This window comes from Myxocyprinus asiaticus, chromosome 10 (assembly GCF_019703515.2).
Source record: "Myxocyprinus asiaticus isolate MX2 ecotype Aquarium Trade chromosome 10, UBuf_Myxa_2, whole genome shotgun sequence".
Taxonomy (NCBI): domain Eukaryota; kingdom Metazoa; phylum Chordata; class Actinopteri; order Cypriniformes; family Catostomidae; genus Myxocyprinus; species Myxocyprinus asiaticus.
In genome coordinates, this window is record NC_059353.1 from 38926585 (window position 1) to 38939701 (window position 13117).

The 13117-nt window shown below is 37.8% G+C and overlaps 1 protein-coding gene across 2 annotated transcripts in view; it reads left to right on the forward strand.

The window, feature by feature from the left end:
• LOC127446933 (microtubule-associated protein 2-like) overlaps positions 1–13117 on the forward strand; it is a 155108-nt gene that overhangs the window by 63595 nt on the left and 78396 nt on the right. For both annotated transcript variants that reach the window (XM_051708277.1, XM_051708278.1), the window contains exon 3: positions 2654–2755. The gene's annotated coding sequence lies outside the window, so the exon portion shown is untranslated. The remainder of the gene's footprint in view (positions 1–2653; positions 2756–13117) is intronic.

A 13117-nucleotide genomic window follows, 5' to 3' on the forward strand; every position in this document is an offset into this window, starting at 1 on the left:
CCATTCTCGTCATCTTCCTTCACTGCTTAGTATGCAGGGTACAAAATTAACACTCAACAAGTGCCAAATGCGAGTACAAATTGGCTTTGTAAATAAAAGTTAATAGACGGTTTTTTTCCACCAGAACTTCTTGTGGCTATACATATGTGCATTATTCCTGCCATTAAGCCACCCAAACAAAAATATAAAAAAACTAAATCACGGTGTATCGTCTTCACATTTTTTTGACAGGTGCAGTTTTACTGAGACGGAGACTAGCTTTGTATATGATGCTGCGAGCTTAATGACCTGTGCTGTTTTTTTTATATTTATTTATTTTTTTATTGCTATCAGGAAAAAGCAGTTACTGTATATGAATTCTATATTTTAATAAAGAAAAAATAATGGAGTTTTATTGCTGGTACGAAATAAGAAATATCAACGTGATCTCATGAGAATTCACGTATTCTTATGTAAAGTTTGGTTCTAGCAAACGTACATTCTCATACGTTTGCATAAACACCCAAACGTACCATTTTGACAAATTGACAGCATCTAAACATCATCATTTTACGTATTAACACCTATAGAAACGTACAAATGTTTACGTGTACGGTTTGAATTGATTCATATTGAATTCCTAGAATTAATCAGTTAATTACATTTAATTTATAATCAGTGAGATTAGTTAAATGCATTCATGTTTGTTTAACGCAGTTGACATTATAATATGACATTTAACAGTTTCATTCAGTTCTGTGTGATTTCTGCTGCCACATGCAGCGTTTTAAAGGATTATATCACTTTAACCAAGACTACACTTTAAAATGTTAAAATGAATACAAATTCCATAAAAGAATAATAAAATTAATCTATAAATTTGTTTGCTAATCTTCAGATTGCTTTCTGTGAAGAACAGACCCATATTCAAACCTTTTATTCAACGATCTCCGTCTCCATCTGCTGTAGCACCGTCGCACCCACCGTAACTGGAAACCTGCGTTGTTTGGTTTGGTTTTTCAAAATTAAATTCGAGATATGACAGCGCTGTTCTGGTGTGCATAAGGAGAAGATTTACAGCAATTAATAATTTAAATTCCTCTCTCTACCTCACACAATGCTATTGTATGCCATCATGGAGCACATCGGATGCAGCACATCGCCTTTTGGAATACTTTGGTACTGAATTTTGCCATTTTTCTGAATACATTATTGTGATTAAATGTATCTGCCTGATACATGTTTTATATGCTTAATAAATGGTTATGTTAGCTTTAGGAGTAGGTGTGGGATTAGCGGCTGTAAAATATATATAAATTAATATATTGTAACAAAAATGATTACTACTGTACATTAATCTACTTGTTACATGTTTTTATATTGTTGAAAAGTGGTTATGTTTAGAGGTTGTTGTAGGGTTAAGGGATCTAAAATATATATAAAACAGTAAAAATGTACAAATATATTTATAATCGATTTGTGTATTCCAATATATTTGTAATGGATTAGTCAATATTTGATGTTTCTAAAGCTGTAAATACGTAAAAAAAATACGTTCTAAATGCTTTCAAATGTCCATATTGTACGTTTTAGTTTCTATCCAAATGTACATACTTGTATGTTTAAATGTTACAAATATTAACATACAAATAGCTATGTATATTAATGAGATCAGGCCATCTTGCCAGTACATGAGCTGTGATGTCAAAGGCAATTTCACGCTTTTACAAGCCACTCCCCCAAAATGGGCCCTGGCAAAATATATATTGCAATATAAAGAAATATTTGCCAAAAATTGCAAACGTGGCTACTTTTGAATTTTGTCAATGGAAAAACAAGCTTGTTGACAGTAAAATGGTGTTACTGCATCTACTAGCAACCTTCTGTCCTTGGTACTGTATGCACTTTATATGTTTTTAGTGTGTACACATAGCAGTTTTTTGCCTCTGTGTGGTGTTGTGTGTTATGTATGCATCTAAATGCCATCTGCAGCAGCAGTATGTCAGTTTGCTGGTTCTGGGACCCATGCAGGGCTCTCTGTGCCTGCGAGGGCGGTATTACTCTGTCTTGTTTGAGTTCTCAGTGTGAAAATGCAGCTGAGGGCCCTCATGTTCATACAGTGTGAGTCAGTGTGTGGAGCGCTCGCATATTATCTGGTGGCAGAAAGAAAATGCTGTGTTTTCCACCTCATATCCCCTGAAGCAGTCAGAGCTCTGATGCTCATTGCTGACCCTCCATAATAGACAATGGATGGATAGATTCCAAGAGATAAGGGAATGGATGGATGGATGGATTTAAATGGCATTGAAGGGAACTAATTTACATTTTAGACTATATCTAGACCTGCTATTTCCTTTATTTTGCAAGGTTATTGAACTTTAACTTCAGGCTGCTATTATCACTGATAAAAATGCACCATGGTATATGTAAAGTAAATTTGAGTACAATGTAAATACCATTAGTATTTACACCACAGTGCTCACCTATAGCAGTGTGATCTCATTAAAGAACTAATGAGCTGAATCTGTGTGTTAGTAACACATACTCCCATGTGTTTGTTTCTCCCACACTCATGAAACGCAACACATATCTAAAAATCCCAGATTGCTGTTTCTTGACATGTCTGTGTGTATATACTGTAACTGTGAAGCTAACAATGTTTCTTCATTTACAGGTGTTTGTCGCACTGATTTCCTCTGAAAGACTCTTTAGGGCCCCGGTCCCTCCACCTAAACACGCCACCTATCATCACTGGAGTCTACCACCACCTAGACAGGTACTAGACAACCCCTCTACAATCTACACTGTATCCCAATTCACATTGTTCTCCTTTGCACTAAAAGTACGTAAAAGTACAGTTTGTATGCTGGTTATGCAAAAGCACATACTTTTGAGTAAGTAGTAAGACAGTGCATGAGTGTTTTTGAACAAGTTACCATGCCATTAAATTGTGTCTTGATATTACAGACCCCCTTGTCATGTACTGTTTTCATTAACATGTAAGCATGTTAGCATTTAGCTAAATTAATTTGCCTAAAAGTTATTCCTTGTCTGAAAATGATCGACAGCTCTGCTGTAAAGACCAGCTTAACCAGCATGCAATTCCCATGCTGGTCTAGGCTGGTTTATGCTGGTTAGTGCTGGTTTGGTGCTGGTCTAGCTGGTGAACCAGCATAGCCATGCGTTTCACCAACAAAACCTAGCTGGTGTAGCTGGTTGACCAGCACTGTCTTTCTGATGAAGCTGGTTAAGCTAGTTTAAAAGCTTGGTGGGGTCACAAGCATACCAGAATTGCATGCTGGAGGACCAGCACCCAAAACACAACATAAGCTTGTGACCGGAATGCTGGTCTTTTCAGCAGGGGGAGAACTCCTCTCCTTCCACAGTGCTAGATATTGTGGGCAATATTAGCCCCATTAGCATGCACACATTGAAATTCCACCATAAATAGTATACCAGCTGTGCACCTTTTGCATTCTAGTGATTTGGGACACACTAATTTTATTGTTGCATACAGTTTAAGACGTTTAAGGCCAAACTGCTGGGAAGTAAAGTTGTGTTTACAAGTTTCCAAACAACTACAGTGTTATGTCCGATTTCAGATTTATCTGCCCTTAAACATAACTTAAAAACCTTAAAAAAAAAACAAATCTGTAATGGGTAACTTTTAAATGTTGGTCAGACGGTCTCTTCCTGTCTAAGCGGGCGGTTCTAAGCTGCAATGTGAACCAGACTTTATGCCGATATTTATACAAATTCCTTACTACCTCTGATCCACATCCAAAATAGCCAATACATTTATTTAAGATGTCTAAAGTTTTTTTCAACACTTATGTGGAATATTCCTTGCAATAAGCCACCAAAACAAAAATTTTAGTGCAAAACCACGAAGTGGCTTGGCTCATCTCGTATTTGATACATTGAGTGTCACAGTGATGTACGCTTTTGTCACAAATATGCAAAGAAAAACTGTGAAATAATTCCATTGTCATCAATGAAATTAATGAGTTTCATGGCCGATAACTCATCCGTTTTTGGCTGGTGTGGCAAAAAGTTAAGGGATAGTTCACCCAAAAATTAACATTCTGTCATTATTTACATAGAGTGAATGTTTTTAGCCCTTTGCTAGAACACAGAAGCTGTGAGTGGGTTGAGAGGGAGGCAGAGAGAGCCCTTCAAGCTGCGAATGAGCATGATGCACACCCGCGAAACACCAAAAACAAAAGCCAGTTGATAAGCAAGGCTCTGCTTTTGTGAGTTTTCCAGCAAAGCTGCAGCAGAAGGGCTTTTCATTAGCTTACCTCTCCCTGCTTTTGAATACACGTCAGGCTCTCTGAAAAGACAGAAAATGTGAAGACTCTTCCTCTCGGTCTAATGAATGTTTACATGCTCCTGTTGATGGGTAAGACGTGGCTTGGCGGGTCGATGTTCCCATGAGCAAACGCCCACATAGAGAGGCGAGAAAGAGATGAGATTTTTGTCTTGTTTTTACTTCCTTTGACTGAAATGTGCAGCTGTTGATTTTTTACATGTTTACATATACAGCTGGATTCAAATGTATGAGTGCACTTGTGAAAATGCTTCTATTTGGCTTTTTTCTAATTGCACGCAGTGTTTTATTATTATTATTATTATTATTATTATTTATTATCAGATTAACAATAAGAGTTGAATTAGCATGAATTTCTGAATTTCTTATTTGGTATGTTCCCCTTTTGCTTTAATGACTGCATGCACTCGAGCATGGACTCCACACGTTTGTGCAAAACCTGATTATCCAAAGATCGTCTTGTGTGCTTCAAGGGGAGCAAGGAAATCTGACATTTGTACAAAGGGTTTAACATGGTCACAAATTTGCTTATTTGATTAGTGACCTAGAATTAGTGCAGAATCTCGTACATTTCTTATTCATTTTACATCGTAATGTTTATTTGTTTTGAATTGATCAAAATCCCAAATTTTTCAAATTAATTTTTTTATTGTTTAAATTAGATTGCTTAAATTCATGTTTACATGTTAATGTGTAATTGTTAAGCAAACATGTGGCTGATCTTTGCCAATAAAATAAAAAGATGAGCAAAAGACTAATCTAATAAACCACACATTTGAGGATATTCTAGCCAATGTATCGGGCACTATGAATGAAGATTTGACAATAATATGGCATCCATGCACCACATAACTCGATAACTCTCTTTCTTCGTTTTAGTAGCATATAACCCTTGCTGCCATACTTGCATCTATATCAAGCCCGCAGGGAATGCAGAACAGTGCATGGTGTCACGACCACACTTATGCAAGCTTGTTTTTACAGGGTTTGGCAGCTGAAGCAGCTGTGTAATCCAGCCTGTAGGCTTTAATTACATGTGAAGAATCTGTAGCAATATCATTTTTATTGCAGATTCAATAGTCCCACTGCAAGTGTGTAATTTGAAACTCACCTATAGTACTCAAGTTCCCACAGGAAACAATAATGACTTTTCAAGTTAGAAGAAAACCAGAAGGAAAACTAAATAATAAGACACTTGTCACTCTCTTGTAATAAGCTGGGGTGTCTTATGAAAGAAGTTAACTAGATGAGTGATGGTTCTATGCCTAGTCAGAAAATCTTAAATGGATTACAATGGAATTTCTATCATAATTTGGTACTAATTCTAAAGTATCCTAATGGGGTCAATTAAGAATCCTCTTAGCATCTGCTAAGAATCAACCAAGATTTTATTGGATACACTAAAATTCTAACAAAAAATAGAAAACAATTCAGTTCAGTCATGCCAACTCTCGGAAAGACTTAGCATGCGGGTATGACATATTGATAGGATTTTGATCTTGGCGGACTTGATCTGCAACACTGCTGCTGCTGCTGCTGCAGAGCAAGTAAGGAGACTTGCTACTGCTAGAAAAACACATACTGTACATACCGAGTTAGCATGTGGACATTACCGTACAAGCTGATAGAAGGAACCCCCAGCAAACCACTTCAGCAATATTGCGTTTTCAGAGAAAAACTCTCACAGTGCGATGCAAAGAAACCAGCTTCACCATGCAAGCCGATTGGCTTAACATGTCACATGTGAGCGAGCCGATTGGCTAACAGATAACAAGTCAAAGAACCTATCAGCCTCCGCCACAGAGTTGCATGGCTGAACTTTGGTCATTTTATTTTGATTTGGTTCCTATTTAATCCCATTAGGATTCTCAAATGAAACTAAATTTGCACCCCATTCCATTATGTCATGTACTGCTGAGTGAAACAGGATATTCAGTCAGAAAAAATGTAGGGCTGGACATATCCATTGGGAATTGATTGGATTGTGAAAGTTACTAGAATGAAACCAGACTTGAATGTAAGACTGCAGTCAATTGTGAGGTCAGGATCACCCTCATTATTACCTTGATGTATCCCAATGGCAACACATCTTTTTCAAATCTGTAGTTGTATTGCCAAAAACGTATAACATTAACGTTAAACAGCATTAAGTTAACAATTGTTTTTTTTTAGAAAGAGATTAGAATATTAAATATTGTAAAGGCAGCATTACCTACAAATTTAGTCTTATACATTGCCTAAATTGCTATTTGTCTATTGGTTTACATTAATTCACTGCAGAGTACAATTGTTTTAGAGGCGAAGCAAGTTATTAGATTTTGGCGATTACAAAAACAAGCATATTTTTTATTGGAATAACATGGTCTGATGAATGATGCACAATAATACCAAGAAATTTCAAACAGTCTATTTTGACTTCATGTTGAGTTTGATGTTAAGGATTGTTGTTTCCAAATCATCAAAATTCCATTAACAATCCTGTACATCCTGTGGGAAATTTAAATGCAATAGATACATAATTTTCAAATACAAAGTCTCTGTGAGGAAGGAGAATATATGCCAGAATCTTTCAAAAACTTTTACCCTTAATTGGTCAAATGTGGCCAGCCTCTCCACACAATGAATGTATGAACATGAGAAAAGTTGGACAGGATAAACCAGCTTGGTAGATTGAGTTTCTTAGAAGCTATGACTGTCTGTGAATTATTCAAAAGGAAGTGCTACTTCAGCTGTGTTCAGTAGAACTTGAAGTATTACTCTTTAACCTTGTCCACTCCTTTTTGGGTGACAAGCTGTCTGTTTATCTAAATAAAGCCCACAGGTTTATGCTTACCTCTGCCTCTAGCAAATAGAAAAGCCCATAAAACTCTCATAAAACACCTGTTATTTATCCTCATCTGTGTCCTCATTCTGAAACATAAGCCATGTTGAATAACTTTGCAATAATTCTTTGACAGCTTCCTGAGGACACATCTCAGTCCACACCAAACAGACAAAGGGGACAAATTCACCAAATAGGTTACTGTAATCTAATTACTTGCAAAGAAAAAAATATTGTAACACCTTACATTTTAAATTCTTGTAATCAGATTACATATACTGACTATATATTTAAGAACATATGGGTGTTATATGTAACAATAAGGGTTACAAATATTTCTAAAATATTTGTATTAATGTTGAATACATTTTAAATGTGAATTATGCCAATTATATATGTCTGTTTGTGTTTTTGTGACAGCTGAAGACTCACTAAAAAGTAAGGGAGAAATGTGTGGTGCAAAGTGTATGACTTGTGTGCAACAATGAACAAGGAGGAAATATAGACATTATTTTAGGCTTTGGATCGATAATCAGAAAAATTTCCAGATGATTATCGATTATATAGTGGCATTTTTTTTAATATAAATTGGGCTGCTCGTTGCACAATAGTCTTTGTCTCTTCAAACATATTTCACAACACATCTTTGGTAAAGTGTGAGCAGCAGAAAATTAAAGGGGCTCGCACACCGGACACGTCTGGCGAATGACATGGCCGTTCTAAAATTTGAAACAATTATTTTCTACGAAGGTACACAGACCATCGCTGCCGATGCTTGCCATCTTTGGAGGCTGCTTAAAATTCTGCAGCACCACAGAGCTCAACTCGCATAGTTTTCCATTAATTTTGACCAACATCATTATCAAAGGATAAGTCATCACTGGATGAAATATTGTGTATATGTATCTTTCATACAGCCTACAAAATGTATTTTCAGTTATAATGTATTTTTGTGGTTTGACAGCTAGATGAAACCTCTTCAAGGCCACATACAGAAAATTGCATAATCATTTCTAATCATTCAGTTTGAGTAGTTACACCAGTTTTATACATTAACCTGCAAATTCATCAACATCACTTTGTTAATTCTTGAAGAATAACAAAATCCTTCATACCGTTCGTGTGTATTGTGACTAGATCCACAGTTTGGACTTGTTTGCCTTTTCCTACCCGTGACTGGCTTCAGTAAATGTTATATCATCCCCTTGTGGTCTCCCAACGCTATTACACCAGACTACATTAAACAGAAGGCCAAATTACAGTGAATTGGAAAGCACGCAAATTAGGTTTCTAATTTAAAAGTCAGCTAATGTTAATATCTTGATGCCTCAAAAACATATCGATAAAATAACATGCTGATCAATAGTCAATATATCAATATTTTATGACATGCCTACATTATTTTGATTTAATTTGTTGAGCAGAAATGGTTTTAGAAAGTAACACAAAAGTAAAGTAAATAGTAAAGTGATAAATTTTACAGTGAAGTAATCATTAAAGTAATCTGATTACAATTTTAGAGAAGTAATTTGTTATTTAAAAATATATTTACCTAACACTGGTGCTGTATTTAAATTATGTCCTTGTCATTCATTAAGCAGGTGGTAAACTGAATTTCATTTAAAAGAGATGTTTGTGTACATTTTCTATTTATAATGACAGAAGAATATTTGCACCTTTATTTGATTTGCATAGATCCTTTAGTGATTCTGTAATTAAATGAACGCAGACAGCACATGCAAATATACAATGCTATCAGCAGGCGCAATTCATTCTAACTGAATTCCCCCCACAGTCTTCCTTTTGCCAGCTCACAAGCTAAGCTATATATGTGAGAGTGTGTGTGTATGCATGAGTTGAGAGCTCTGCATTGCAGCTACAGAAGGGTGAGCCATGTATCCTCACAGAAAGAGAGAGGGAGTGGGTAAAGGAATAGAGCATACTACTTATTTAACTGGCAGTTAACAAGAACTGTGGTATCAACTGCCAGCATACACATTATGTAGATTATACTTTAAATGTGTAGCAGTTGTTCAGTGCTTATCTTGGCAAGCTGATTGTTCAAAAGATCATTGTAAATGGTGCAGGTTTTTGTAATGCACCCTATTTAAATTTCCACATAGATTTTATGCATTCCCTTCTAGGTTTCATTGGATTGTGAAAAGTTAGGCTATTATATCATTGGTTAAAATTATTTTTCCATGCCCACAGAATTTAAAGGTTGAGTCAGAGGTGGAAAAAGTCTTTTGGTTAAAAGATTATGAAAAATTTATTTACAGATTAAAATGACATCATAGAACCATGCAAAATAAGGCCAGCAACATTTATTATGAAAATATAAATAGGTTCAATTCTGATTTTTTATTGTCTCTTTGTCTCATTCCCAAATTTTGGAGACATTTCCCATTAACATAGAACTTTAGCAAAACAGTAATGAGTGCTTATGTGTGTACTTCGAAACTCTGAGAATACACATACAATATCTGGTGCTATGCGAAGTTACATTCTATGTGTATGCTGAGAAAGTTAACTTAATATTTTTGGAAGGTTTTGGAAGGTTAGAAATGCTTTGAAATGGTGTACAAAAGGGTTTTATATGGATTTAACTGGGGATTTCTTCTGTCATGCGGGTTCGGATTGAATGTTCATCCAAGCACTACTGCTTTTCCATGTATTCAAATAATGTTTACTGTCACTGTGTGCCATATTCCAAGGATTAGCTAATCTAAGGTGCTGTGGTTGGTCTATTCACATCAGAAATTATTTAGAACTTTGGAACAAAAAGTAAAGTCTCTGAAAGTCAATGCAAATGTTCATCCTCTACAAAGGCAATTTAATGCCATATCCAGTTGGTTATTCTGACAGTAAGAACTAAATCCCTAAAAAACAGTCTGGGGCTTTGATTTCACAACTTCACAGAAACCCCTGAAGGTTGCAGGGATAGGGTGCACATATCACTCTGTCTACCCAGGGATGTGTGAGGGCCAGGGGCGTTGATGTCTGCCAACTGGCTCTGGTTCACCCAGGGAGAGACTGGGATTTTTTTCAGCTTCCTTTTCTGGGGAAAATAAGGTCAGAGCTGTCACTTCCATCTGGGTTTACTGAAATGGCTCATCCAACTGCCACCCTCTCTCAGCCAATTAGAGCATGTTAGTAACTATAACACTTCATCCGCCAATCACAGTTGAGATTGCAGGGGGCATGAAGTTTTGGTTTGGCATGGTACCAGCTACAGGCGAGTTATCAGCTACAAGTGCAACTGGGTAAGTCTCACAAAACATGTCAAGATCATGTCCTGGTCATATTGCACCCCAGAAATCATAATTAATAACCATGATAAAGAATGCACACATATGTGTGTGTGTGTGTGTGTGTGTGTGTGTGTGTGTGTGTGTGTGTGTGTGTGTGTGTGTATATATATATATATATATATATATATATATATATATATATACACAAAAAGTTTGTAGATGACACTACTGTCATTGGCCTCATCCAAGATGACGATGAGTCTGTATACAGGAGGTTGAATGGCTGGCTCACTGGTGCAGTCAAAACAACCTGGAGCTGAACATGCTCAAAGCAGTGGAGATGATAGTGGACTTTAGGAGGAACACCACAACACTGACCCCGCTCACCATTCTAAACAGCACTGTGGCAGCAGTGGAGTCATTCAGGTTCCTGGGCTCTACCATCTCACAGGACATGAAGTGGGAGACCCACATAGACTCCATTGTGAATAAGGCCCAGCAGAGGTTGTACTTCCTTCGCCAGCTGTGGAAGTTCAACCTCCCACAGGCGCTGCTGATACAGTTCTACTCAGCAGTCACTGAGTCTGTCCTGCGTACATCAATAACTGTCTGGTTTGGTTCAGCTATGAAATCGGACATCAAAAGACTACAAAGGACAGTTTGGTCTGCTAAGTGGATTATTTGTTGCCTCCACCCCACCCTTCAAGAACTGTGCAATTCCAGAGTGAGGAAAAGGGCTGGAAAAATCACTCTGGACCCCACTCACCCAGCCCACTATCTTTTTGAACTGGGGCCTTCTGGCAGGCGCTACAGAGTACTGAGCACCAAAACCATCAGGCACAGGAACAGTTTTTTTCCCTCAGGCTATCCATCACATGATCATTTAAAACTGCCCCATTGAGCAATAATTATGTGCAATACACAGGTTAGTCTATTTATATTTATCTAACATACCCTACCTCTTCTGCCATAAATTCCCTTGCACTCTCTGTATATATATATATATATATATATATATATATATATATATATATATATATATATATATATATATATATATATAAACTCAGCAAAAAATAAACGTCCCTTTTTCAGGACACTGTATTTTAAAGATAATTTTGTAAAAATCCAAATAACTTTACAGATCTTTAATGTAAAGGGTTTAAACAATGTTTTCCATGCTTGTTCAATGAACCATAAACAATTAATGCACCAAGAACATGCACCTGTGGAACGGTCGTTAAGACACTAACAGCTTATAGACGGTAGGCAATGAAGGTCACAGTTATAAAAACTTAGGACACTAAAGAGACCTTTCTAGTGACTCTGAAAAACACCAAAAGAAAGATGCCCAGGGTCCCTGCTCATCTGCATGAACGTGCCTTAGGCATGCTGCATGGAGGCATGAGGACTGCAGATGTGGCCAGGGGAATAAATTGCAATGTCCGTACTGTGAGACACATAAGACAGTGCTACAGGGAGACAGGAGGGACAGCTGATCGTCCTCGCAGTGGCAGACCACGTGTAACAACATCTGCACAGGATCGGTACTTCCGAATATTACACCTGCGGGACAGGTACAGGATGGCAACAACAACTGTCCGAGTTACACCAGGAACGCACAATCCCTCCATCAGTGCTCAGACTGTCCGCAATAGGCTGAGAGAGGCAACAACGTCGCCTATGGGCACAAACCCACCTTCACTGGACCAGACATGACTGGCAAAAAGTGCTCTTCACTGACAAGTCACGGTTTTGTCTCACCAGGGGTGATGGTCGGACTGGCGTTTATCGTCGAAGGAATGAGCGTTACACCGAGGCCTGTACTCTGGAGCGGGATCGATTTAGAGGTGGAGGGTCCATCATGGTCTGGGGTGGTGTGTCACAGCATCATCGGACTGAGCTTGTTGTCATTGCAGGTAATCTCAATGCTGTGCGTTACAGGGAAGACATCCACCTCCCTCATGTGGTATCCTTCCTGCAGGTTCATCCTGACATGACCCTCCAGCATGACAATGCCACCAGCCATATTGCTTGTTCTGTACGTGATTTCCTGCAAGACAGGAATGTCAGTGTTCTGCCATGGCCAGCGAAGAGCCCAGATCTCAATCCCATTGAGCACGTCTAGGACCTGTTGGATCAGAGGGTGAGGGCTGGGCCATTCCCCCTAGAAATGTCTGGGAACTTGCAAGTGCCTTGGTGGAAGAGTGGGGTAACATCTCACAGCAAGAACTGGCAAACCTGGTGCAGTCCATGATGAGGAGATGCACTGCAGTACTTAATGCAGCTGGTGGCCACACCAGATACTGACTGATACTTTTGATTTTGAACCCCCCTTTGTTCAGGGACACATTATTCCATTTTTTTTTTTCCTTATTGTTTTTTTCTATATATATTTATATTTTCTATTCATTTTTTATTTTTATTCTATTTTTTTATTATCTCTGTCTTGTTGTTGTGAACTGGAAGCTTCTCTCACCAAGACAAATTCCTTGTATGTGTAAGAATACTTGGCAATAAAGCTCATAAAGCTGATTCTGATATCTCCCTAGGTGAACCAGAGCCAATTGGCAGACATCAACACCCCTGGCCCTCACAAGTCCCTGGGTAGACAGAGTGATATGTGCACCCTATCCCTGCAGCCTTCAGGGCATTTTTTTAGGGATTTAGTTCTTATATGCATTGATCAGCCACAACATTAAAACCACCTGTCTGATATTGTGTAGGTCTCCTCAT